Source organism: Zosterops lateralis, assembly GCF_965231275.1.
Source record: "Zosterops lateralis genome assembly, chromosome: 2".
Classification (NCBI taxonomy): domain Eukaryota; kingdom Metazoa; phylum Chordata; class Aves; order Passeriformes; family Zosteropidae; genus Zosterops; species Zosterops lateralis.
The window spans coordinates 5,887,778-5,913,523 of NC_139763.1; the positions used below are offsets into that span (position 1 = coordinate 5,887,778).

The window sequence follows — 25,746 nt, forward strand, 5'->3', positions numbered from 1 at the left end:
AGTTCCAACCTCATGTCCATGGAATTTAATCCAAAACTAATGATTAAAATTGTTTGAAGGCAGGGTGGGTGGGGTGGAAGTACGAGCTCTCCCTGCAGTTGCCACACATGAAATCCACAGCTCCAGTGTCTGTTTATACACCCGTGAATACCCAAGGCTAAAGGTTTCAGCACTCATGCTCTACCCAAATAGCTTCACACACAGATGGATATCCAGGGTGTGCAGGAAAGGCCCCCCACCATCCCTGTAATTTACCACATAGGTATCATCATCTCAGCCAGTTTTTGCTCTGCCAAAAAGCTGAGCCCACCAACCTCCTCCTCTCTGATGCTGATTAGCTGTGAAAAACAGAGGGAATAAATGCAGTTGTTTGTTGGTTGTGGCTTTTTAGTTTTTTTTTTGTCACAGCGTGGGCTTTAATATTAATATGAGCCATAAACACAGGAGCTCTGAGACTATTTAAATTTAAAAGCCACTTGCTTCTGCCATATCTAGGCCAAAACTCAGGGAGGGCTGGGAGTTATGGAGCAGAGGCATTGCTTCTTATCCAGAGAAAATGAGTGTGCCCCAGGGCTCATCCCAGTCCCCTGCCTGCATCCCCTGAGGCATCATTACAGCATCACAGCACCTGAGGCAGAGGTTGGGAGTGGGACAAGGCTGCAGGAGTGGGAAAGTGCTGCAGAAGCAGGAGAAAACAGGCAAAGGAGGCAGATTACTGTCGGGTAATTAGAAAGCAATAAATCCCCTCAGCGTCTGACACTCTTTTAAACCAATTTTTTACTGAGATTAATTACTGGACAATCTCAGAGCTTTCTACCGCAAATTGTGCAGCCCGTTGTGTTTGCATCTCCGGGGGAAAAGGCGTGAATGAGTGCACTTTGGGGAAGGGCAATTTCATTCCAGGAGGGAGCTGGAGCTGCAGGCATGGAAAGGGCATTTTAACTGAAGCTGCCTCCTTTCTTTGCCTGGTGCTAACAGGTCCCCAGCCTCTGCTGCTTTCCCTTCAGATGCACCTTTTTTGCCAGAGCCTCGGTGCCTCCCTGCCATGTGCTGACATCTCTCTCTCCTTCCTGACAGAAACCCAGCAAAGCCAGGAGGAAAAAAAAAATCGAATCCCAGACATTTGACCCCTATTCAAACCTCTCAGAGGTGTAAACACAGGGAAACAATATTTTGAGCGTGATCTGTGTGCAGATGTTACCTGCGGGTGCCTGAGCACCCTGTGTGTCTGTCAGGGCCATGAAATGACATTTGAGCCATTTGTGAGCTCCTTTTTATGCCTGGCTGGCAGAAAGTGAGAGTTTTGATAGGAAATGATGACTGGAAATCAGGGCAAGTTTGAGGAATGCCAAGAGCCATGCAGAAGGGGCAGCAGGTCAGGACCTATGCTGCTCCTCACTTTTGGGGACACCAGACCATGACTGTCTCCCTGCCCTGAGAAGGGATGATTTTAAAGCCTTTTGCAATCCATAAGATAATTAAAACCATAAGCAGCTCGGAAAGCCTCTGTGCAAGGACATTGGGGTGTCTGGTGGGACAGGGAATGTGTCACTAAAGGCTTCCCAGCCTGTCCCCAAAACCCAGAGCCCCTCTGACCCCAAAAGTCTCATCCACTTGCAGAACAGCTTGAGCACTGCCACTAATGTGTGTATGTCACTCAAAATATTTCACTTTTTTCACCCAGAGGTCTTCCCCGTCACATCTGTCCAGGATACTCCTCCTCTTCCTCCTCTTCTCTGCAAAAATTCATGTTCCCCTTTGCTGAGATTGTCATTTAAAGAAATCCTTGTTATTCCTAACCTATGGTGGTTGCAGGAAGGAGCTCTTCACCACAGCTTTCTTTGCAAATTCACCTGTTGGTAAGGTGTTGATAATACTCCTTAAGGAGTACCAAAATTTACTTGGAGGTTCTTTTAGTTGTGAATTAGTTGTCAGTTTCATGATGGAGGGAAAGGCAGCAAAGGACCCTGCCCACAGGGAACTTTCAAAGTGTCTGGGCGGTTTGTGAAGCGTGGCCTTTGATCAGGGGCTTCTGCTCAGGATGACTATTCATCCTTTTTGCAGTGTGCTTTTCATTATCTGCCTTCCATTTCCACCCAGACTGATAATCTTGCTTCCCTACAGCAAAGCAGAAATGACTATAGCCTCTCATCCAGGGGAATTATGAGAGGGATCGCAGGAAGATGCAGCAGATGGTGGTCCAGGGACATGCAGCCTCCTCCAAGTAATTCCCCTCCTTCCCACAGGCCCCAGTGACTCAGTGGAGGTGGCAGTGACGTGGGGACAGCAGCAGCTTCTGGTGCTGTACCTGCCCCCTGCCCTCTTTGGCAGTGCCCTGCTTGGGCAGGCTGCCTCTGCCAGGATCCTGCTTCCTCCAAGAAAAACCCAGGAGCAAGAACTGGCAGGATCCAACCTGCAGGCCACCAGCCAGGAAGATGTCCCTGAGCATTTGGACCAGAGCTCCTGGCTTGTCACCCTTCTTGGCAGGGGGATAAGGAGCCTTCTCCTCATCCTGCTCTGGAGAAGGCACCAGAGCTCACACAGCCCTCTCTGCAAGGGAACAGGCAGTTAAGGGATGCTGCATCCTGCCCACACTGATCCTTTAGTTTTGGAATGTTGTCCTTGCAGAAGGACAGCCCTGGAGACAGGGAGGGATTGCCTGGCACAGCCGTGTCCCCACGGGGTGGCAGCGTTTTCTGTGCTCTGGCACTCCAAAGGGATCCCTTCTCACCAGCTTTCAACATCTCCCCTGGGAGGTGGGACCCAGGGCACAAGGCAAGCAGGCACATGGACCCAACCAGAGTTGCACAACTCTTGCACACACAGCAAGCATTCCTTGCTTTCTGATTGATTTACAAGTTAGCCAGTACTTCATTAAAAACTGGGAGCAGCCTGAAAGTTTACCAGCATTTTTCACCCAAAGCAAATTCTGCTCCATGCAATTGCTGTAACCCCTCATCTCCTTGGCATCATCATCATCAGGGTTTGGGTCTCTAAATCTGGAATTAAAATTGCAGTAGCTGCCTCTGTTGGCAAAAAAAAGGGGCTCCAAACACATAAAAATCCAACCCCCCCCTCCAGTATTCTCTCACATCTCTGCAGTTTATTGCTGCAATGTTGGGCACATAAATTTGGGAGATGCAGCCAGAGGAGACTTTAATGACCTGGACTCTGTTCCCCCTAACTTGGACTTTGTCCCTCTGGTGTGACCTCTTGTCAGGGCTGGCTTGGAAAGCTACCAGCCTCACATGAGAAGAGCAGGTGGCTGCTGTGTCCCTCATTTCCCAGCTCCTGGTCTGGCTGTGGGGCTCTTCCCAGGGGAAATGCACTTGGGGCCCATCCAGAACCCATAGAACAGGGCTGGAGCCTGGTTATATGGCTGGTGCTTCATTTGCAATTAACTGTCCATTTTAATGAAAAATGTGAGCTTGGGACAGGCCCAGATGTTCGTGGCATTTCTGAGAGAGCAGCACAAGTGGAATAAAAATGAAATCTCATTTCAGAGAGGCTGAGGCAAGATGATGGAGTGACGCAAGTCAGCCAAAGCTCAGGAGACTTGTCTCTGCCTCAAAGTTCATCCTCCAGCTGACTGCAGAGATCTACCACGCTGCATGAGAGCCCTGAACTCCTCTGAGAGAGAAAATTATCTATCTGCTTGGGGAGGGTGAGACCCAGCTGCTCCAGGGTACAGGCAGAGGCTGATCCACAAGGCCCTGGAGCCTCCTTGAAGGACTCATGGCTTCCAGAGTGGGCTGTGATGTCTCTCTGAAGCTGTTTTGGGATGGCTGAGGGTCACTGTGTAAGGGTCCAGAGGTGGGGAGGGCATGCCCAGGGTGGGTTCAGCACAGGAGGGGCTCAGGGGCAGTGTGGCATTGCCTGGCTGGTGTGTCCCAGGGGAAAGAGCAGCTCAGCTGGCAGGCAGGAGAAGGGGAATTTCCATCATTTGCTTGTGGTGCTTTCTCTGTTAAAATTTCATAGCTGGTCGATCATGTCATTACACTCTGATGAGGGGAAAAGGAGCATTGCTTAATTCAGAGTCTGCCCTGCTTTCAGACCAGCAGTGAGGGTCTGCACACTTGTGTATCTCAGTGCACACTGATGCCTTGGGAAGGCTGACCTGAAACAGAGGCTGGACAGAGCTGGAGAATAAAGTAGGTATTTATTGAAAGGCCTTTAGGATACACCTTGGGCAGGACAAGAGCCTGACCGGGGCTGCACCCAAGGTGGACTAAGAATGGTCACCAAAATGGCTGACCAGTCACAAGGTCTCACACTTTTATAAGTTGTGGTCCATTTGCATATTGGGGTTTAACTGTCCAATCCAGCTTCAGGTTGTGAGGTCTCATCCTGCTTGTTCCTCCCTTCAGTCCACTGTTGTTTGTGCTTTTGGGCTTGAAAGTTGTCCTTGGTCTGCAGCAGGAAAAAGGTTTGTTTTGTCTCCCTACTCTGTGAGGAGAGCTGACTAACACTTAATAAAAGGCTCAGAACTGCACCCCTGGGCAGCACAGAATCTGAAAAACACAAAAGCTAAAACTTAAGGCACCGACACCAAAGCTGCAGTACCCAACACAGCATTTGCACAGGAACAGTTTTATTTCCTTGGCGTCTTAAGCGCTGTGCTCAGAGATGCTGCACCCGAGGATTTTTACAGACTCATCCAAGTATTCCTGCGTTATTCCAAGGAACCAGCTCTGGTCCTTTGGCGATGCTTTCCTGCCCTGCCCGCCCGGCAGGATCCGCTGCGCTCCCGGGAGGTGGCAGCAGCCCCTCGCCGGTGGCTCTGAGCATCCTCCGGCTGGGAAGGGAGCGCACCATGGGAAGGTCACACTCGGTACTTGCCCAGCACCTCCTGTACGTTCCTACAGAGAATGCTAGGCTTTCCTTTCTTCCTTCCTTTTTTTTTCCCCTCTCCCCGACCCCCAACAATAATTATTTCAGTTTTCTTTCCTCTCTTTCCTTTGTCGAGGTGCTCAGAGGGAGCAGAGCAGCCCCATTGTCTGCGCTGTCTCCGTTTTCCACCCACTCAGGCTGATGTCAGCCCCTCACTGCAGGGTTTAATGCACTGCTGTCTGCCTTCCACACTGCTTATTTCAACAACTTTTTGTTCCCCTCTTTTTCCATCTGCTGGGGAAATCTTGGAGCCAAAGCCTGGCTCTCACTTCTGATGCCCTTTTCCTCCCTGCTGAGCCACACTGGAGGATGGGACATGCAGGATCACCCTGCCACTGAGCCACCAAAGTGGAAACAAGGGGGAGCCCAGGGGAATAGGCCCCCCAAAGTGTTTTTCAGGCCACTGAGGGTCAAAGAGGTCTCTTTTATCCCCCCCTCATCCCTTCCATGAGCCCAGGACACTGGGCTGAGCCTTGCACAGAGCAACATTTGGCTCTGATGATGTTGATATTAAGATAATTTCAGAGCTGAGCTGTAAGGGCCTTTGAAAGTCTGCTTCATAGTTCTCAGTGCTGACTAAGGAAGGTCTGGGGTTTAATTTCCTGCTATGTTTTTGTTGTTATTGTTGTTTGTTTTTACTTAAAGGGAAGTATTTGGAATGTCTAGCCTTGTCTCCGCTGGTTTTGCTGGAAGGCTCCTTGGACTTTTGGGAGGATTTGCATGTTGAACTCTCACACTGTAAACAAAGCATGTCAAATCCCTCCCAAGGATGCTGATTTTCCAAAGCATTCTTTAAGAGCCTGACCTTTCTTCTCCAGTAATTTATGAACTGCTTCCAAACCCTCCACAAAACAGTAATGCAAAAAGCCTGACTTATTTATGTGCTTCAGCAGGCCATAGGGGTAAGAAAAGCTATACATAGCTGTGTTTCAGTCTCTGGATATGTCATTATTTCCCCTGTGAGGTTCATGACACCAGGATCTATGACCCTGTCCATGGGACTGAAACCAGGAAGTCCAACAGGCTCATTCAGCCCCTGTAGCAATTTGGCTTCCCCCAAGATAATTTCTGCTTCTCATTGATTTCCAACCTGTCAGCTCAAAGTCTCACCTGAATTTAATGCAGAACAAATACCCTGTCACATCAGCACAGGGAAAATGGAATACAGTGAACTTAATTAGCAGTGGCAGGGTGGTTCAGCAGAGTCTGGGAAAGGATTTTGTGGAGGGAAGCAGTCGTACACAATTTTTTGCTGGGCTGTACTTTCTCTAGCAGCACACACCAGAGCTGACTTGCAAGCCTGCCAGGCTGGCTTTTCTCTTCCAGGCACTGCTGATGCCCTATCATTCTATCTCCCCATCATTTCAGCCCAATAAAAAAGGCAGCACAAAGTAAGAGAGGCATAGACTGGGATGCATGGAAGACTCAAACAAGAAATGGTATCAGTGGGTGAGCTGGAGAAGTTGGCTATAACAATATTTCCATCTCCCTTGGAAAAAAGGCACCCCAGCCACACTCCACCTCTCCTGGGGGGCTGGCAGATAACCCAGAGATAAAGTCTAAAGAGCTAAAGGAAAGATCAACTCCTTTATGGTTCAGTAACACAAAATTTTAAAAAGTCAAAACAAAACACAGATTGGAGGCTGTATATGTATTTTTCTCCTTTGATAAGATGAAGTGCAGGAGCCACTGTAGCACCTGAAATGCTTGTAAATACTCTCCAGTGGAGTGTAGAAGATTCAGCTGTGGTCCTGCTGGATTGTCCTGCTCTCCCTCCCACCAACTGATGCTCAGTCAGCCACTGAAGGGGACAGAACTGGAATTTGACCTTCTCATTCACATTTGTACCTGGAAAATTGCAGGAGGTTTCCTCACTGTGTGACTTCCATGTTTGGGCCATTAACCAAGCAGCTGAAAATGCATTAATGAAACCAAGAGATTAAAAATCCCTTCTCCCCGCCCCACCCCCCCCCAAACAAACAAACAAAACCAGAGAAAAACAACCAACCAACCAAAAAAAGTAATTAAAATAAGACAGAAGACTCTGACAGAATTTTACCTGCATGTTTTGGAGTAAGACAGCATAAATGGAAAGAAAAACCCATACCCACAGCACTTGTGATTTCATTTGCTCAGACTTCTTTATTGCCAGCCCTTGCAGGAGGGGATTGCAGCAGGAGTGACAGGAGTCACTGAGGTGAGCAGTCACTGTGCCAAGAATCCCCTCTCCCTGTGACCAGCACAGTCAGAGAGGGGTTTCTCACCATGTGTTTGCACGACAGAATCAAGTCCCCCAATAAATTCAGATATGAACTCAGGTTTCTCAGGCCTCTGAGGTGAAATGCTCTCCTGACCTTGGAACAGAACCAGTCTCTAGCACAGTTTCCTGCAGCTGCAATGTCTCAGGACACAGCCAGGTCAAAGGGCCATAGACAGAGGGAACATTCTTCATTATATCCACTAGCACAGCTGGAAAAATTAGAGGAGATTTTGAACACTGAAGACAATCTTCAGATCAGTGAGGACTCTGCGAGATGAGCCTTGACCATGGCTGTTATGGTAGGTCTGACATTACCCCCTTGTACTGCTGTGGATTGGTCTGCAGGGGAGGACAGTGGCAGCAGCCACATTTCCCAGACCGTCTGCCAACATTTTCCTGCAGGATGCCTGTGCTGCAGTCCTTCCATGGGCTCACAGGTGCTGTCAGCACTCATGTGTCTGCCAGTGAAGGGGAGCAGAGTTGGGAGACTATGCAACAGCAGCAGAAATCTGGTTTAACCTCTGGTCTGATAAGTTCACTTCTCTGATAAACCTTAAAGAAAGAGAAGATGGAAGTCTGGACATTGGAGAAGGGTAAAGAGGTGGGTAGGATACAGTTAAAGTGTTATTACTTCTTATGATAAGGTAAGCATGAAAATTAGGTATAATTCTTTATGTTAAAAAGTGCACTGTAGACATACAGATTACAGAAACCTGGCAGAAAACTCTTCTAGACCATGGGATTGCTTTAAGGCTGGGTGCTCTGGGTGCAGAAGCTGCTTGGGTGGCTCTGGGCAGACAGATGACATGAGCTCAGGTGGCTGCACGAGCCCTGCACAGGCAGGGTTGGGGCAGGGAGAGGGAATTATTGAGCCCTTTCATAATGGGGACCAAAGTTTAATTGTGACAAGATTTAAGAAGACAGAGGAGGGGCAGAAGAGGAGGTACATGGAAAAAGGAACATTTGCAAGAGCAAGGACAAGGGGGAATGGCTTCAAACTAAAAGAGGGTAGGTTTAGATTAGATATTAAGATGAAATTTTTCCCTGTGAGGGTGGTGAGGTCTGGGCACAGCTTGCCCAGAAAAGCTGTGGCTGCTGGAAGTGTTCAAGGCCAGGTTGGACGGGGCTTGGAGCAACCTGGGGTAATGGAAGGGGTCCCTGCCTGTGGGAGGGGGTCGGAATGAGATGTTCTGTAAATTCCCTTCCAAACCATCCCGGGATTCTGTGAGAAGCAACCACAGGACACTGACACTGGGAATACTCAAGGCATGAGGGCTGTGTGCCAGGATCTGTGCCTGGAGGAGGCTTTTGTGGTATTTTTGGGCCTGGTGGGTGGGTGCCCTGGGGAAGAGTGTGGGTGTTGTTACTCTTGTTAGAACTCTTTGGCAGCATCTGCTCACAGAGGATGGACAAAATTCAGACACGTCCTGTTCTGGGGAAAAATCTCCTGGGGAAAGTCCCTGGAGCTAGAAAGCCAAAGACTCCTTGGGAAAGCCCCAGAGTATCCCCAGCATGAGGTGGTGGAGAAGAGGCCTCAAGGGGAGAGATGAAGTTGTGCATAGGTGGAAAACCCCCTGCCCAGCCCAAAGGGAGGGCTCAGGGCCTGGCTTTGGGCTGGGGGCACAATGACACTACCTGGGACATCTCCAGGGCATCAGCTGGGCTCCTGCAGGGAGAACATGAAGAGAGGGAACAACAGCCACTTTTTTTTGTTGGTTGTTTGGGGTTTGTTCTAATTGGTACAAAGCACCAACTTTCCCTGCTCCAGAGAAACTCAGAGGGTTTTTTTACTGGGTTTCCTTTGAATCCATCTCCCTTCTGAGATGTCTCCCTCCTAAAGGCCTTTTGATCCATCCACCAGTCCCTGGCACTTCCCTGCCCCCAAAGTGACTCCAGCTCTCCCTCTGTGTCACCTCCCTTCTGCAGCCACCTCCCAGCTCTGCTCCTGCTCACCTCTGGGATTAATTCCTGATGTTGCACCCCTGGGGCAGCTGCTCAGCCAGGTGAATTTGGCAGCAGTGCTTTCCAAAAGGGTCAGCTCTGGGCTGGGAGTGAACAGACACTGTGTGCAGAGGAAGGTGCTGACCCCTGTGCTGTACACCTGCAGTGGGAATGCCAAAGAAGTAACAGAATCACAGACTCACAGAGTGGTTTGGGTTGAAAAGCACCCTAAACATCATCAATTTCCAACCAAGGGCCAGACTGCTGACATTAATCAAGCTGTCACTTTACCCTTGGTTGTGTGGACATGGTGACACCACCATGCCAGGAGCACTGTGGGGACCAGCAGGCACCAAAAATTCAGCTGAACCTTGCAAAATGCCAGAACTCTACCCACAACTTCCCCTTCCCGGATAAAATCACAGCTGAAAATAACCCTCCCTTCCAAAGGATGGCCCTGTTTGAGCCCTTGGTGTGCCCACAGTGCATGACGAGGGGGTTATTTATTGCCAGCATGCCGAAAATAGGATTTTACAAGGATTGGGAGGGTGACAAAACCTATTCCCAGCAAGCTGGGACATTTGGACACCTGTTACTGAGTTAACCAATGCACTCACGTGCATCAGAGGTGTATGGAGTTATCAAGGTCTCCTGCAACACTTCAGAGCCCACAAATTTTCCAGCTGCCACCAACACGCTGGCTGGTGTCCAGGGCTCTCCTTGGACATTTATTTTCATTGCAGTTGGATCTGGCTTGGCAACAGAACTCCCCCAGCAATTATGTGAGTTTCCCTTCACTTTTTGAAGAATCAAAGCCCAGAAGGCTGCACACCAGTGGAACAGGTAATGTGGAGGCTGACCTGCCCTACTGGTGCACCTGGGGATGTCAGAGGGGAAGGGACTGCCTGCTCCACCCCATCCAGTCCCCTCCTGTCATGAACAGCAACTTGAAAGCCTGTCCTGCCCAGCACAGCTCACAGAACATTTTGTTCCCAAGCCTCAGTGCACTCCAGAATGCAAAGCACTTCCTGACCACCCTTGGGCCAACTTGGATCAATAAGGTGGAAGATCAAAAGACCCAAACTCTGCTGCTCTAGAGGAGGGCTGCAGGTCAGCTCAAGGGCCTTGCCAGCATCCCAGCAGGAGAGGGATGCTTGGAGATGAAAATGCAGGGAGCAGTCCACAGAGGAATAATCCTGCTTTCAACTTGCTCAAGCTTTTTGGAGGTTTGTAGGAAGTGTGGGGAAAGCTCAAACTTGCAATGAGCAGGTAAGAAGGGATTTGGGATCAGGCTGTGAATGGCAAGCCCCACCATCCATACATTTCCCATCCCTATTAATTACTCAGGATTCAGCTCTCCTGGCTCTCCTCTTTGGAGGCCTAGGGTAGGCATCCCAGTCTGAGCTCACGGTCCTTTTCTCCCTGAGCAGGCAGAGGAAAGGAGGAGCTGCTCCATGGACACACTCCAGTTAACCCATTCCTTGCCATCCCCACCAGGAAGGGAGGTATTGCCACCAGGATGGGCTCTGTCCTTGGGCCAGGGAGCTCAGGAGGAGATAGTTAATCTACATCCGAGTGGATAAATCTTTTCCAAAGCACCCACCTGGTGCTTGGGAAGACCTGGATTCAGGAGACCTGCTGGATGACTTTGCTCCTCATCTGAGTGCCTGGAAACCTTCCTTGTGAACCAAGTGCCAGGCTCTCCCTCTTGGCAGCATCCTGGAGCTCAGGTGAGGAGTGTGCACAAGCACAGACTCATGCAGAGCCCATGTGGTGGTGGAGGAAGTTGTGACAGAAGTGTGAGGATTGGTACAAAAGGAGAATAAATAGGAATATTGGCATGCAAAACTCCCAGAGGAGTAACTGGCAGCAGGGGGACAGGAGGGATGTTGGTGGCACCTGGACTGGCAGGTCTTTGAGAAGCACAGCTTGGGGACAGCTCCTCAGAACACCCAGATCAGGAAACAAAGGGCCCAGGAGACATTCCCTGGTCTTGGAAGGGTCTTAAAGCATCCTGGTGGATTTGTACTTAATTATTGAACTTACTGGATGGTGTTAGGCTCCATCAGAGTCTAAGCTTACCCTTAACTTTCCAAGTGAAAGGCAGTGGCTCAGGTTTGCTTGAGACTTGGTCTTGTCTTGTCTGACAGATCTGTGAATCCCTAAAACCCTTCAGCTTTTGCTCACTTGTTTTACAGGCTCCTGGCGAAGTACAAGAAATTTGCTGCTGCATTGATCACAGACTACTCTGAGCTTGAAGGGACCCACAAGAATCATCACAGCCCAACTCCTGGCCCTGCATGGGACACCCCCAAGAATGCCACCAGTGCCTGAGAGCATTTTCCAGCCAGGTATTCCAGTGCAATGTTGGTTAGGGTGGATCTGGAACTCTGGGACCATTGGGCAGCCCCTTGGTCTGTGATTCCCATCCCTATGGAGAGCCTGACTCTGGCATTCCACTTTTTTTTCCTTGAATCTATCTTTCCTTGGAAGTTTAAAGCAGAGATTCCCATAGGAAAGGTGCCTTCCCTCTTTGGTCTGAGGCTGGCTCAACATTTTCTGAGTGAAGACCTGGAGACAAACTGCTGGGAAATGAAGGCAGAGGGAGGGGGCAATATGGGTTAGGTCTTTGCACACTGGGACAAACAAGCCAATGGAATGGATGCTCAGTGTGCATTCCAAGGCTGGAATTTCTGCTTCAGTGTCTGTTAAAATCCTGCCCTGTTCAGCTGCACACCTTTATCATTACATTCAGACATCCTTCTCCACATGGGGTTATGTAGGACGTCCAAATTGGTCGGTATCCACCATGAATTTCTTAATTTTTTAACACATGCACACACACACACACACACACACACACGCTTTAGTAATGGAAGAAAGGATCAAATCTAGACCAGCTGAACCAATGAGGCATTCAGCTAAACACAGCCTTTTTGTGCAAAGGCCAGGCACAGAGCTGGTTTTGCAAAAATCTTACCAAACACGAATTGAAAACAGTGGAAGTAGCTTGCAGACTTTTGCTCTTGATTTTGCACTTTTTGTGGTTTAGCTCCAGCTGATAAATAAGCCAAATGGAGCCCCACACCAGCCACTGTGATGAAAATTAACTCTACCCCAGCCAAAACCAGCTCATCACCTCACCTGCCACATGGTGCAGGGATCAAAGACTTCCGACACATCCCAGCCATTCCTGGAAACAGGCTTAAAAGGAGCTCAGTCTTGGCTCTTCAAAGCCTGAAAGCCAGAGGGATATTTGATCAGGGCTGTATTCTGCCAAGATCCAGAAGGAGGCAGGTGGATGCTTTGGCTCTCTTGCAGATGAGGGGGAACATTGTGGGTTTGTACTTCCCACAGAGGCCAGCGGGACCTCTGGAGATGTTGTTTTAATTCCCTCAAATGGCTTTGGCAGACAAGTGGTCAAATGGCTTAAAATGAGGGGCCTCCCAGAAAGGAGGCAGGATGCCACCATCCCTGGGGGCAGCCTGAATGGTGCAAAGAGAAATGTGGGGAAGAGAAATGTGGGTTAGACTGGGAGCTTTAGAGGAGAGCAGAGGCACAGCCTGGACTTGGCTGTGTTTGTACACACGAGGGAAGGATCCACATCAGCATTAAAACAGGAATTGCTGCTCTGACAAGACGTTACCACATTGACTGTGGAGGAGTGAGCCTGCCTACTGTAACAGGCCTGGAAGGTTTATTCCAAGTCTTGCAGATGTGGGACTGTTGAGACAAACCTAGAATTGGTACCTCTTTTGGAAAATTACCATTATGAGAAGACTCATTAGGGATAATATTCTCATTTCCTTTCTGGCAGCAAGTCTGTCAGCTAAAATAGACAGTAGGATGCTTTTCACTGATAGGGAAAGACATATCTCTGCATTTTAATTTAAAAGGATAAATTATTTTCTTTCTTTAAAGCAACACAAGTAAATCATCTGCATTGTGGCTTTAGCATAGATTGGATTTTAGTTATTAAGTTTCCACAGGGCAGCCTTAGGTCTTGGTGGAATGTCCCAGTGGACAGGCTGAAGGTTTTGTTTCTGCCTTGAGCTGTGCTCTGCTGGAGTCCCCAGGTTTCAGGTGTAGTTACTAACCCTGTGGTGCCTTACAAATGATTATAAAGGTTTAGTAACCCTGAGGTGAGAATCATGAGTCTAGGCCAAGTTTAAGAAATCTCTCTGGTTCTTAGGAAGGTGCCTGGGGTCAGCCAGGCTGAAGGTTCACAGTTTTCTGACTGAGGCAGAGTGAAAAGTGAGGGATGTGCCAAGTCCCAGTGCCCATTGCCTCTGCTTTGTGCAGCTTTGGGTGCTGCAGCTCATCTGAAAACGAGGATGTTTCCTTCTCCATGGTGAAACCCAGCTTTGCCAATGGGATTTTGGAGAGATTTTAGAGGACTAAAGCTTCCCTTGGCCAGCAATCCCTTGTGCCTGGCTCGGGCCCAGGACAACTCTTTCCTTGTCCCAGTTAGAGAATTGCCTTGCCCCGAGGGCAGAGATGTTTCCATTCCTTTCCTCACTCTGGTGCTGCTGTGCCCTGAGAGCACACATAATGAGATAACATTGTGTTCACACTAAAAACCGCCCCTAATTCCTGGTACTGCAAATCTGTGACAACTCACCAGCCAGTCTGTGCTCTTTGAGAAAGAAAAACAGCCTGACCCTGCCTTGGGGGCATGAGCCCAGCTCCTGTCACAAGCCATTGGGAACTGGGAGCAGATGCTGCTTCTAGAACTGCACATTCCAGGGTGTTCCCATCCCTGGCCATCCAGGTCTGGCACTGCAAAGCCCTGCCAGATCATCCACAGGTGTTTTTGCCTGTTGAATGCCACCTCCTTCTTTAGAAGGGTGCAGGACACGGCCACGGGTCAGTGCTGAGCAAACCACCTTGCTGTGCCTTTGTGTTTGACACAGGTCACTTCATCCAGGTGTTTATGGGCACAAATATCACGTGGGAGAGCCCAGAGATTCCTCTGGCTCAGGGTCATGGGCAAGGCCAGCTCGGTGAAGGTCACTGAGTTTAAGCAGAGTAAAATCAGGGCTTGTCTTTCCTCTGAGGAAAGGCAGAAGTTAGAGGCAGACAGTTTTTGGAGAAGCCAGGTAGCCCCTGGTCTGTTTTCTCTTGCTCCCACTCTGCTGGGTGACAGTGTCTGGCTGGGGCAACATGGAAAAAAAAAAATATTTCCAGTTTAAAAGCACCTGTGCTTGGAAATATTCAGGAGGCTTATTCTCCACCGAAACCAGGGCAGGCAAAAAAAGTGCATTTGGGGTTTCTAAGTGAAATTCTGGGCAACTCAACCCACCTTAAGCATGTGTATGAGTTCAAGTGGAGGCTGGCAGCTCCCAGGATCCAGGCAAGGATGGGCCACACTCTGCTGTGGACATCTGACTTGTGGCTGAGACAAAACTTTCCAGGTGACATTTGGGCAGATAGAGGTAAAAGTCCTTAGGATTTGAAAAGAGAGAGAGAGAGAGAGAGATTCCTTTTAATTGTGTCCCTGCCCACGATCCTCTGACTTGTTTAGAGAAGGTATTTGAAACAAATGAAGGTTCCTGCTTTGTTTCAAGTGTCTGACACATCCCATCCTCTCTCCTCCTCCCCAGAGAGCCCTGCTGGCCCTCCTGCACTGTGCTGGGCTGTGGCCTTCTTCCCAGCTGCACTTTTCACTGGGGCCACAACTTGCTGGAAGCCTTTCTAAGGATTCCCATGAAGAATAAATCAAAACAACAGAATCAGACTAAAAATTAATTGTTTTTCCATCTGTTGAAAGTAAAAAAAAACCACCTCCCCAGCACCCTCTTTCATTAATCAGTCTGTTTTCTATCTGCTTTTGACCCTCACCTGCTTTATTTAACAATAAAATACAGACAAGTGTTTTGATTATCTATTGTTGAGAAACTATTAATTCAAGGAAATGTTTGCAGTGGAAGGAAATTTAAGTCAAGGAGGATTTAACCTTGGAACAGTCCTGGGAGCAGTGGGAGTGTCTGCAGGGCTGGCAGTGTGGGATGTGGTGGCCCTGACACCCTGGTCCAGCACAGCCCAGGAGGCAGCAGGAAGGGAAGGAGTTATCCATGAAATACCCAGTTATTCCTGCTCTCCACAGAGCCAGGAACTCCCTGGGAAAAGGTCCCTTCCTGGCTGATTTGGGGTTGTTGCTCTGGCCCAAAAGAGAACAGGGAGACAAGTGAGTGACCCCCTGCTCCAAACCTTTATACAGGGTGGGAACATTTTCTGATTCAGAAAAGAGCTATTTTTTCCCAGAGGGTGTCTGAAAGCAGCCAATTCCTCAGATTTTCTCTGCTCATGCTGATACATGGTGCAATCCATGTGCAGATCCAGGTGGCAAACACTGCAGTGCAAGGTGGGATCCACATCCAGGGTTTGATCCACCTCAGAACTGGAATCACAGAAATCATTTGGGCAACTGAGTCAGATGTCCCCACCATCATCAATGGTCGGGAAAATCTAAACCACACAACAGGACCACCTTCAAGAGTCAATTCTGTGACTTGAGATAGACCCTTTCCCCCCCAAGCCCAGAGTCCTACATCTGTAACTCCTGGGGTTACAACAGGCAGACAGGAGATATCCTCGAGTGCTTTCTCAACTCAGAGTCCAGCTTAGCTGGAATAAAATAATAATAGTAATAGTAAAAAGCAGTGGCAGTAGCAATAGTAATAGTAAGTATAAATAACTATATAAACAACAACAAGCAAAATATAACAGAGATGACGAGGAAAATCAAATCCTTTGTCCTCAGAAGTGCAGTTTCCACCTACAGCAATCTAAAGTCTTGCTTCTGGAAAACTTCTGCAATGCCTCTCTTACTTCAAGCCCTCCACTGCCGACAGGAGCCAAGCAGGAAAAGAGAGAAGGCAAAGCAGGAGCTGATGTGACAGCAAAGACTGCAGTGATTTTAATTTGCCCAGACAGCCCTGACATCCCTGCCTGCCCAAAGGATGCTCTTGCTAATGGGATGGGTGGCAGGTCCTGAACCCGGGCCCTCAGCCAGGGAAGCTGCACACATCCCTCCCCTGGGAGAGGCTCCACATCCATCCCAGAGCATGGAACACTCACCTGTGGGGCTGAACAGCTCACGGGGGGAGGAGAGGAGGAATGAAGGGCACAAGGAGGGACTTGGGGCTCCCAGGCTGGAGGAGGCTGAGGAACAACCTTGTGCCATGGTCTCCTGTGAAGGCTGAGCCTGGTGGAACCTCCCCACACTGACAGCCAGAGCAGGGCAGGGCTGAACCCCACATGCTGGAAACTCCTGCAGGACCTCTGTGGTGCACATCAGGGTTTTAAAGAGGTAAATAACGGTGTCTGAAATGTGGGGCCCAGGAGAACTGCAGGTGCCAAAGGTCCCAGCCTTATTCTGCCAGTGGCCCCATTGCTCTGTGTGCTTTGCTCAGCACCAAAGGCAGGAGGAGGCAGGGACAGGGACCCTCCATCTTTCTGGAAACATCACTCTTGAGCATGGCCATTGAGGAAAATCACAGGATCAATGAGGTTGGAAAAGGCCTCTGAGACAGAGTCCAACCTTTGTCTGAACACATTTTATCAACCAGACCATGGCACTGAATGCCACGTCCAGTCATTCCTTGAACACAAAGATGTTCAGGCTGAGTTGAGGGACAGGTACCCTCTGTTCAAAGGCTTTCAGAAAAAAACAAATGCCACAGCCTTCCTCCTAGCCCCTGTTACATGCTCAGGTTCCCTCCTTTCCCCCCTTTGCAGCTATAATTAGTCTGAGCAGCAGACATGGAAAGACACTCCAGACAAATCCTTGTGCAATCCACAAATCTCTACTTTGGGCTGATTGCTCAAGTTGCCTTATTAGCATCACACCTGCTTTAAGCACCAGGGCTACCAAATTAGATGGAAAAAACATGCAAATGCTCTGTGGCTCTCTGGCAAATTAGCATGCTTCCTTTACAGAGGTGGAGATTGCTTGGAGGGGGGAGAAGTAGTAACAGTCATCATTTGCTTAATTATCAAAGCAATTATATCAAATTAGGGAAGGGAGGACTTAAAAAAAAAAAGAAGCACAAGTATCAATGCTGTCATATTGGCTGGCAGCTGTAAGAGTGGCACAAAGAGCAGTTCCTCTGTACAGCCACAGGTATCTATGAGGAGGTTTTGCCATCTAAATCACCATTTTTAAACTTGTGATTTGATTGAAAATTCCCAAGATTTCTGTGTTTGTTGGTGGGGGTTTTTTTTGTTTGTTTGTTTGTTTGGGTTTTGGTTTGCTTTGTTTTTTCAGGTTTTGTTTTTTTTGTTTGTTTGTTTGTTTTTTGTTTTGAGGATGTTTTGGTTTTGGTGGGGGTTTTTTTGTTTGTTTTTTTTCTGGTTTTGTTTTGTTGAAGGTATTTTTGTTTGTTTTTTGGAGGTTTTTTTTGTTTGTTCCTTTTTTTTTGTTTGTTTGTTTGTTTTTTCTTTTTCTCTTTAAGATAAAATCACAGTTTTTTAGAAGAAGCCTAAGGAGGAGAAAGGAAACAGCAGCTTTCAAGCAGTTGCCATATCAGCAAAACCCACTTGCTGCAGCAGTGGGGATCTCCTGCTCCCCTTTCCTAAACAAATGGCTCAGCCAGCCCTATTGGCTGTCCCACCCCTCTGGGAGCAACAACCTTCAGCTCTTCTGTTTTCTGGAACATCTCTGCTGTACTCAATGTCCCCATAATCCACGGGTCCATTTTCTCCTCATGTCTGCACCTTCAAAGGACTGAAAACTTCAATAATTCCCAGAAAACCACAGCAGTTACCTCAAACCATCTGATATATTTTTAAAATAAATGCAAATGTGTAGCTGTTCTGGTTTAGGTTGAGTTAGGGGAAACCCTCCAAGGAATCCCCTAATAACAAAACCTCTACCACCCCTCCCCCCAACCCTGGGTTTGGGAAGGAATCTCTTGAACACAAAGTGGAAAAAACCGGTTTATTAACAAATGAATAAACACCCCCCGACACAAGGGAAAAAAAAAAAAGAACAGAAAAAGCTCAGGTTACTGTGAGGGGGAGGGCGCGCCGCTTCTTTTACAAGCCCCGGCGATCTTCCTTGGACTCCTCCAGCCAGATCAGCTCCGGGTGCCGGTCCTAAATCTTAAAGGGGGGGGGGGGGGGGGGGAAGGAGAAGAGGAAAAAGGAAAAAAAAAAAACAAACAGAGCACAGAGGCGGCAGAAGGAAAGGAAGGAAAAACAAAAGAACGAAAAGGGCAAGAAACTAGCAGAAAAATTTGCGATACAGCGAGCGACTAGAAGCGACTAGAAGCAGGGAAGCCAAAAGCCAAAGTGGAGCCAGCCCCGCAGGCCAGTGCCCGCCCCCCCTAAAGGGGACGGATCACCTTCTTAGACATAACAAGGGTGTCCACGATATGGGATTATGGGATAGAGAGCACTGTCAACCCAGGACATTCCACCCCTTATCCCATATCGTGGACACACAATAAAAAACTCCCATCTCACTTACTCAGACCCTTGACACTTACACATTTCCATTCATCTTACTTGCTCAAACCTTTGACACTTACACGTTTCCTTCTGTTTCACCCCACATTCAGATCTCCCTGAGGTACACATCGTGTTGTTCCATCTTTCTGCATTATCCACCACGTATAACCTGGTCCTTGAGCAGAGACAATTCCACGGATGGGTTTGTCTGTACTCGAGGAAGGGTTGATCCATACTGTCTTTCCCAACAAACCTCTAACATGGGCCACTGGAGCTTTATCTCCATCTACTATATTAAGGAGCTGGGACTGAGCAGGACCCGCTCGGTTGGTAGAACCTCGGGTGTTAACTAGCCAGGTGGCCTTCGCTAAATGCTGTTCCCAGTTTTTTAAGGACCCCCCACCCAATGCTTTCAGGGTGGTTTTTAACAACCCATTGTACCTTTCCACTTTACCTGCAGCTGGTGCATGGTAGGGGATATGGTACACCCATTCAATGCCATGTTCCCTCGCCCAGGTTTTAATAAGATTATTTTTAAAATGAGTCCCGTTGTCTGACTCAATTCTCTCGGGAGTACCGTGCCTCCAAAGGACCTGCTTTTCAAGGCCCAGAATAGTATTGCGGGCTGTAGCATGAGACACAGGGTAGGTTTCCAACCATCCCGTGGTGGCTTCTACCATGGTCAGCACATGGCGCTTGCCTTGGCGGGTTTGAGGCAGTGTGATGTAATCAATCTGCCAGGCCTCCCCATACTTGTACTTAGACCACCGCCCTCCATACCAGAGGGGCTTCATCCGCTTGGCTTGTTTAATGGCAGCGCACGTCTCACAGTCATGGATAACCTGAGAAATGCTGTCCATGGTTAGATCCACCCCTCGGTCTCGTGCCCACTTATAGGTGGCATCCCTACCTTGGTGACCTGAGGCATCATGGGCCCATCGTGCTAGGAACAACTCTCCCTTGTGCTCCCAGTCTAGGTCTATCTTCAACTCTCCTATTTTTGCAGCTTGATCTACCCGCTGATTGTTTTGCTGCTCCTCATTAGCTTTACTTCTGGGGACATGGGCATCTACATGGCGAATCTTCATCGGTAGTTTCTCTAACCGGGCAGCAATATCTTTCCACTCTTCAGCAGCCCAAATGGGTTTTCCTCTACGCTGCCAGTTGGCCTCTTTCCATTTCTTCAGCCATCCCCACAGAGCGTTGGATACCAGGGCCTCTAATTTGCACAGCCGAGATTTGGAGGAAGTCCTCCTTAATCTCTTCCCTGAGTTTCCTATGATTCTCCTCTATCTTGTCCTCTAATTTCTGCAGTCGTGTTTCCACAGCTGCAATTCTGGCATGAGTTGGGCCATGTACAGCATCAGCATATGCTCGAAGCTTTTTTGCCATATCGAGCACAGTCTCATCTGTCTCCTCTCGCTTCATTATTGCTAGGGCAGAGGCGTATTCAGATGGCCCAAGTCGCACAAGTTTCCTCCACATTACAGGTGTACATGCTACCAGGTCTGGATTCCTAGTTGTTATGTCATCTGAAAAGATAAGCTCTGCTACTGCCATCTCTCTCAGACGTTGGATCCCCTGTTCTATGGTCCTCCACTGTGTCTGCTGCAAATAAAGGTCATCTGCACACAGGTATCTTTGTGCTACACCGTCCAGAATCCGTTCCCAGAGGCTGTGAGGGCTAGCCTCCCTCATCATGCCCTGATCAATAACAGGGTCTAGCGACAGAGATCCCAAATGCCTCGCTTCAGTGCCATCCAGAACTGTAGCCTCCCCTGCAGCATCCCAAAGGCGGACTAACCAACTTATTATAGATTCATCAGGTTGTCGTCTGTAATCTTTCCTCAGGCCTCGAAGGTCCTTTAGGGAAAATGAATCAATATTGGCTCCAGAATCTACACCCCTCGATGTAGTTTCTGATTTTTGTGAAGGTCCTTCTCCTGGATTATCATCATCATCCTCCACCTTGCGATCTGTCTTAGTTGTACACTTTCCGCCTCTTCTATTAGCAGCAACAGCCCTCGGTTGAGCCCTGCTGTCTGATTCGACTACTGGCCTGGAGCCTGGGATACTAGCTGCAGCCTGAGTAATTGGGATAGTAACTAGCTTATCTCCCTGTTCCCTGTTTTCTGTCTGCTGCCCTTCAGTATCTAAGAGAGTGCGATAAACATATGCCAGGGCCCAGCTCACTGTAATAATCCTTTTCTCCTTGGTATTACCCTGGCACCTCTCTTTCAAATACTTAGCCACCTCGGCTGGGTTCTGAATTTGTTCAGATGGAAAGTCCCAGGCTATAGGGTCGGAAAATTCCTTTAAAATTTGGCCCATATCTTCCCATTTCCCACTCCACTCAAGATTTCTCCTACTTGGGTTTGCTGGTAACTCAGAAGTCTCATTAGCCCCTTTGGAAATCTCAGCTTTCAATTTATATAAACTGCAGACAATATAGAGAATGCTTATTAAATTAAATGTCAGAAAGATGGTCTCTTTGACACTTAGGGGAAACTGAACATTTCCTAATAAAGATATAAACAATTCAAAGGAGAAGAGGGAAAACAGAGGCTGAAAAACCTCTTCCCCTGCTTCTCCCCTAACAAACTGAGTGCCCAACCATAACAACGAATCATCAAACATATTTACAACCTTCTTGTAAACAATCACAAACAATCCGAGCCCGGTCAATATTCTGGTTAGTGCCCCACGGCAACATAAGTTACGTATAAGAAGAAATGCTAAAGCTATCTCCGGGTAAGGAAATAACCCTAGACACCACAGAGGTAATAAAACCTCAAAAAACCCTAGAGACCAGAAATATTGACAGGCTTTCACCCCGACTGCCATTACGAGTCCAGAAAAAAGCATCCTGATACACCCACCAAACAATTAGAATCACCAGTATTATTATTAAGGTTTTTTCCACTTTCTTTGACTCGGGTTTCCCGGCCAATGCACCAAACTATGTTCTGGTTTAGGTTGAGTTAGGGGAAACCCTCCAAGGAATCCCCTAATAACAAAACCTCTACCACCCCTCCCCCCAACCCTGGGTTTGGGAAGGAATCTCTTGAACACAAAGTGGAAAAAACCGGTTTATTAACAAATGAATAAACACCCCCCGACACAAGGGAAAAAAAAAAAAGAACAGAAAAAGCTCAGGTTACTGTGAGGGGGAGGGCGCGCCGCTTCTTTTACAAGCCCCGGCGATCTTCCTTGGACTCCTCCAGCCAGATCAGCTCCGGGTGCCGGTCCTAAATCTTAAAGGGGGGGGGGGGGGGGGGGGGGGGAAGGAGAAGAGGAAAAAGGAAAAAAAAAAAACAAACAGAGCACAGAGGCGGCAGAAGGAGAGGAAGGAAAAACAAAAGAACGAAAAGGGCAAGAAACTAGCAGAAAAATTTGCGATACAGCGAGCGACTAGAAGCGACTAGAAGCAGGGAAGCCAAAAGCCAAAGTGGAGCCAGCCCCGCAGGCCAGTGCCCGCCCCCCCTAAAGGGGACGGATCACCTTCTTAGACATAACAAGGGTGTCCACGATATGGGATTATGGGATAGAGAGCACTGTCAACCCAGGACAGTAGCTCTGCTAGAAACCAAGAGCTGGAGGGTCCTGGCAGTGTCCTCTGTTATTTTTGGGACATCCCAGTGGGCTCCTGTCTGGGAAGTGGCTGTGCTGCCTTGCCCTGTGTCCTCCCCAGTGCTGGGAATGGTCCCTCCTGCCCAGTCCACCAGGAATGGGAAAGTTATAAATATATATTATAAAGTTGGCTTTTCGCAAATATTAAGATAAATGTTATATGTATAATGTTAAAATAACTCTGCTGTAGGAATATAGCTTTTATGTTTTTACTTAGACATGGCAGTGGAATAGCTGATATATAGTTATGTTTGCAATTGAACTGTCTGTTTGGTTGGGATAACATCCAGTAAAGACATGATAAAGACCCCTGTTATTGATATGCCAATTATCAGCACCTGCCATCTGGAAAAAGCATAGACCACAGCCCAAACTAGAGGTGATAATAAAACCACAGCCAGGAAACACACATGCTCTAAAAAGGCAGAGTCAAGGAGGGGCCATGCTAAACAGTTCTTAGAAAAATATTAATATGCATAATAATCTATGAATATACAACAGGCTGATGTAATAGAAAAGGTATTTAAGGGATTTCTCCAAGGAGTGCTCTTGGCTGAAATCCAAGCACCCAACTGTTTAACCCTTTGCTTTATTTCTGTCTGCTATTGCCTTTTAATTAAACTTTTTAAATTTCACCAAAAAAGTGAACCTCGTTTTTCACAGGAGGGTGAGTGGGCAAGAGGCAACCAGCATCATCCCTTGAGGAAACACCCCCTGAGTACAGAGACCATGAGAAAAACACGTGTCTGACACATGGGACCAGAGGTGTGGACCTGCTTCTCCCTGCAAGGAAAGGTTTGCCCTGTTGTCATGGGTTGCAATATATAACCAAAAGCATGTATTCTATTCCCAATCTGTTGAAACCAGTTGAAGAGGTGTTTTTTCTTTTAACTCTGGGGGCGGGGGGGGGCAGGTGCCTTCTGTTAATGGGCAGCTGTTAAAACCAGGTGAGGCAGTGTTCTTTATCTCTCCCACCACCCATCCTCCCTCCAGGGGATATCTGCTGTTCATGGGCCATCGAGGCTCACTGCAGGGCTGATACAATTCCATCATTCCATTGGGAGGAGCCAAGCATTCCTACCTGGATAAAACCTGAGATTTGGAACACCAGCACAGCCTGTTTGCACTGGATTCCCAGAGGAAAACCCGATCCATCTCACCAGCACTGACCTTCAGAGGAAAACTACACCTGTCTACAGGATCATCTCTACTCCAATAGAACCACATCTGTTACTCCAGGAGGATTTATTTGGACTTCTCACAACACCCTGACTAGGGTGTCAGGTCATATTCTGACTGTGTCAGTGTTTCTAGGATTTTTTTTTTTTTATCATTTATCTGCTTTACTACATTTGTTTTTTTTAATATTCCTAGTAAAGAACAGTTATTCCTATTTCCAAATCTTTGCCTGAAGGCCCTTAATTGCAAAATTATAATAATTTGGATGGAGGGGGTTTATATTCTCCATTCCATGGGAAGCTCCAGCTTTTCCTGGGCAGACACCTGTGTTTACCAAACCAGGACACCTGTGGAAGTGAACAGCATGGCCAAAAAAGCTGCCCACTTTAGAAATACTGGCCAGTGTGCTCCCTTTGCTTGGGATGAAATGGTCTGACTTCTGTCACTGAGTAGCAGTGCAGGCAGCTGTCCGAAAACACTGCCCTTCCTTTGGGATGGCCTCAATTTTCCTGTCTGCTTGCTGGAGTCTGAAAAGCTTGTTTTCAGTCGAGTTTGCTTACAAAGCTCAATTAGCACTTTGCACGCATTTGATCAGGTGCTAATTTAACTCAGGGGACGATTTCCCTTCCAAAACATATGCTAATAGTTCTCTCCAAGAAAAAAAAAGAAAAAAAAAGAAAAAAAAAAAAATGGGGGGCGGGGTGGGGAGGAAGGGATGACGAGACAGAGAGAGAGCAGCAGATAAATTATTTTTAACTGGATCAAAATGATGACATTCCTTTTCCAACTCATCCCTGGCTGAGTCATGCAAACCCGAATGTGAGGACGTGCAGCAAGGACAGCAGCGAGCTCAGAGAATGCTGGAGGAGCACCCAGGGGTCTGCACCATCCCTGGGCAGCTGCCCTGCCCTGGCAGAGTCCTGCCATTCATTCCCAAATCCTTCCTTTCCCACTGCTCTGCTCTCCATGGCTTGGCCAAGGCACAGGTTCATGGGGCAGGTGTCCCACTGCATCACCTCACCCCCAAATATAAGATTTGTATCTATTCCTTCTATCTGAGGGCATTCAATGGATGTACAGACTGTTGCACAGGGTCAATAATATGTCCTTAATCTGGACAAGTGGGGCATAAAAGCATCTTTTACACCAGCCTTGCCAGGGAGGTGTTGTAACAGCACCACAATCTCACCCTTTCCTCAATTGGCTTTTTTTAAAATTAGGTTTTTTTACAAAAGCTCTGATCAAAAGTCAGCAATTAGTTGTTGAATCTCTGGTATCCACCTAGTATATGGAAGGGTTCATTTCCTACAGGTCTGCTGTATCTGGGAAAATAAAATTTGGTTTAAAAAAAAAAAAAAAAAAGGGGTTCTTGGAAGCTCCCCAAAATCTGAGGAGTGTGAACATCACTGGTCACTTCCAAGAGCTTTTGTAACTCGCATTGTCTGGCACAGCTGAGCCCTGGATTTGTAGAAACTCCATAAAAGAGTCAAGGTCTTTTTTTCCACCCTCATTTTGTATGTCTTAGGCTGCAGCAATTCCATCACTGCCTCACATTGTTATTCAACAACTGAAAATTTTCTCTGCCAGAGATATTCCCCAATCCAACAACATATTTCACATCACTTTTTGTTTTGTGCAGGATTTAAAAAGAAAGTTTATGAGCGTGGAGACTGAGCCTAGCAGATCCCCTGCCATTCTCCCCTCTGTGATGCCACCCTTCAGAAACTCTCCTTTACCCTGGAGAAAGCAACCAATTTACTCTGGGCAGGGGAGGAGGGGGTGGTTTAATAAAAACTGCCAGGATATCACTGCAACACAGGACAAAAGGGCAGTAAGATCTACATAACTCTCCCCAGAACATCAAAAATGCTTTAATTCCTGTGGTCCAGGGCCAGGTGGGATGGTAGCAATTATCTGCTCCTGCTCTTAATGTTAATGAGCCAAAGAGAAAGCATCAGGCACCATCCCTGCTCCTTGATTTGTCAACATTAAAGTCACTTTAGTCAAAGTTACCAAGGGGTCTGTGTTTCTGCTGGGCTGTGAGCTGGGAAAATAAGCTGAAGATTAGAAATTTAATGGGTTTTTTTCCCTTCTTTTAATTTTAATTTGCTGTAGCTCAAGCACTGATGGCAACATAATTTCCTTGAAAACAGTCTCCTGGCCAAGGCAGGGTTATCCAGATGCAGTCTGGGATGCAGAGTGGTGCACCAGGAGCCTGCAGGTGAGGAGAGGCTGGTGGAGGTGCAGGGAGCATCCCAGCATCTCTGAGTCCTGCTGGACAGCAGGAGTGTGGTGGGGCCAGGTCACCTCTGGCTGGTGTAGCCTGTGGGGCTCTGTCCAGGCTGGAATCCCTCTGCAGTTGCCATTCCAGAGGGCAGCAGTGAAAAAGCCCA

At 47.9% G+C, this 25,746-nt stretch overlaps 1 long non-coding RNA gene across 2 annotated transcripts; it reads left to right on the forward strand.

Annotated features, from left to right (window-relative positions):
- The first annotated feature begins 9,997 nt into the window (after positions 1–9,997).
- On the forward strand, positions 9,998–24,930 carry LOC310906478. Of its 2 annotated transcripts, none has more exons than XR_014589405.1 (3): positions 9,998–10,360; positions 11,290–11,442; positions 22,838–24,930. It is a non-coding gene; the product is annotated as an uncharacterized lncRNA (long non-coding RNA). The 2 variants fall into 2 exon arrangements; XR_014589406.1 differs by lacking the exon at positions 9,998–10,360 and adding an exon at positions 11,064–11,206.
- The last annotated feature ends 816 nt before the right edge of the window (positions 24,931–25,746 follow it).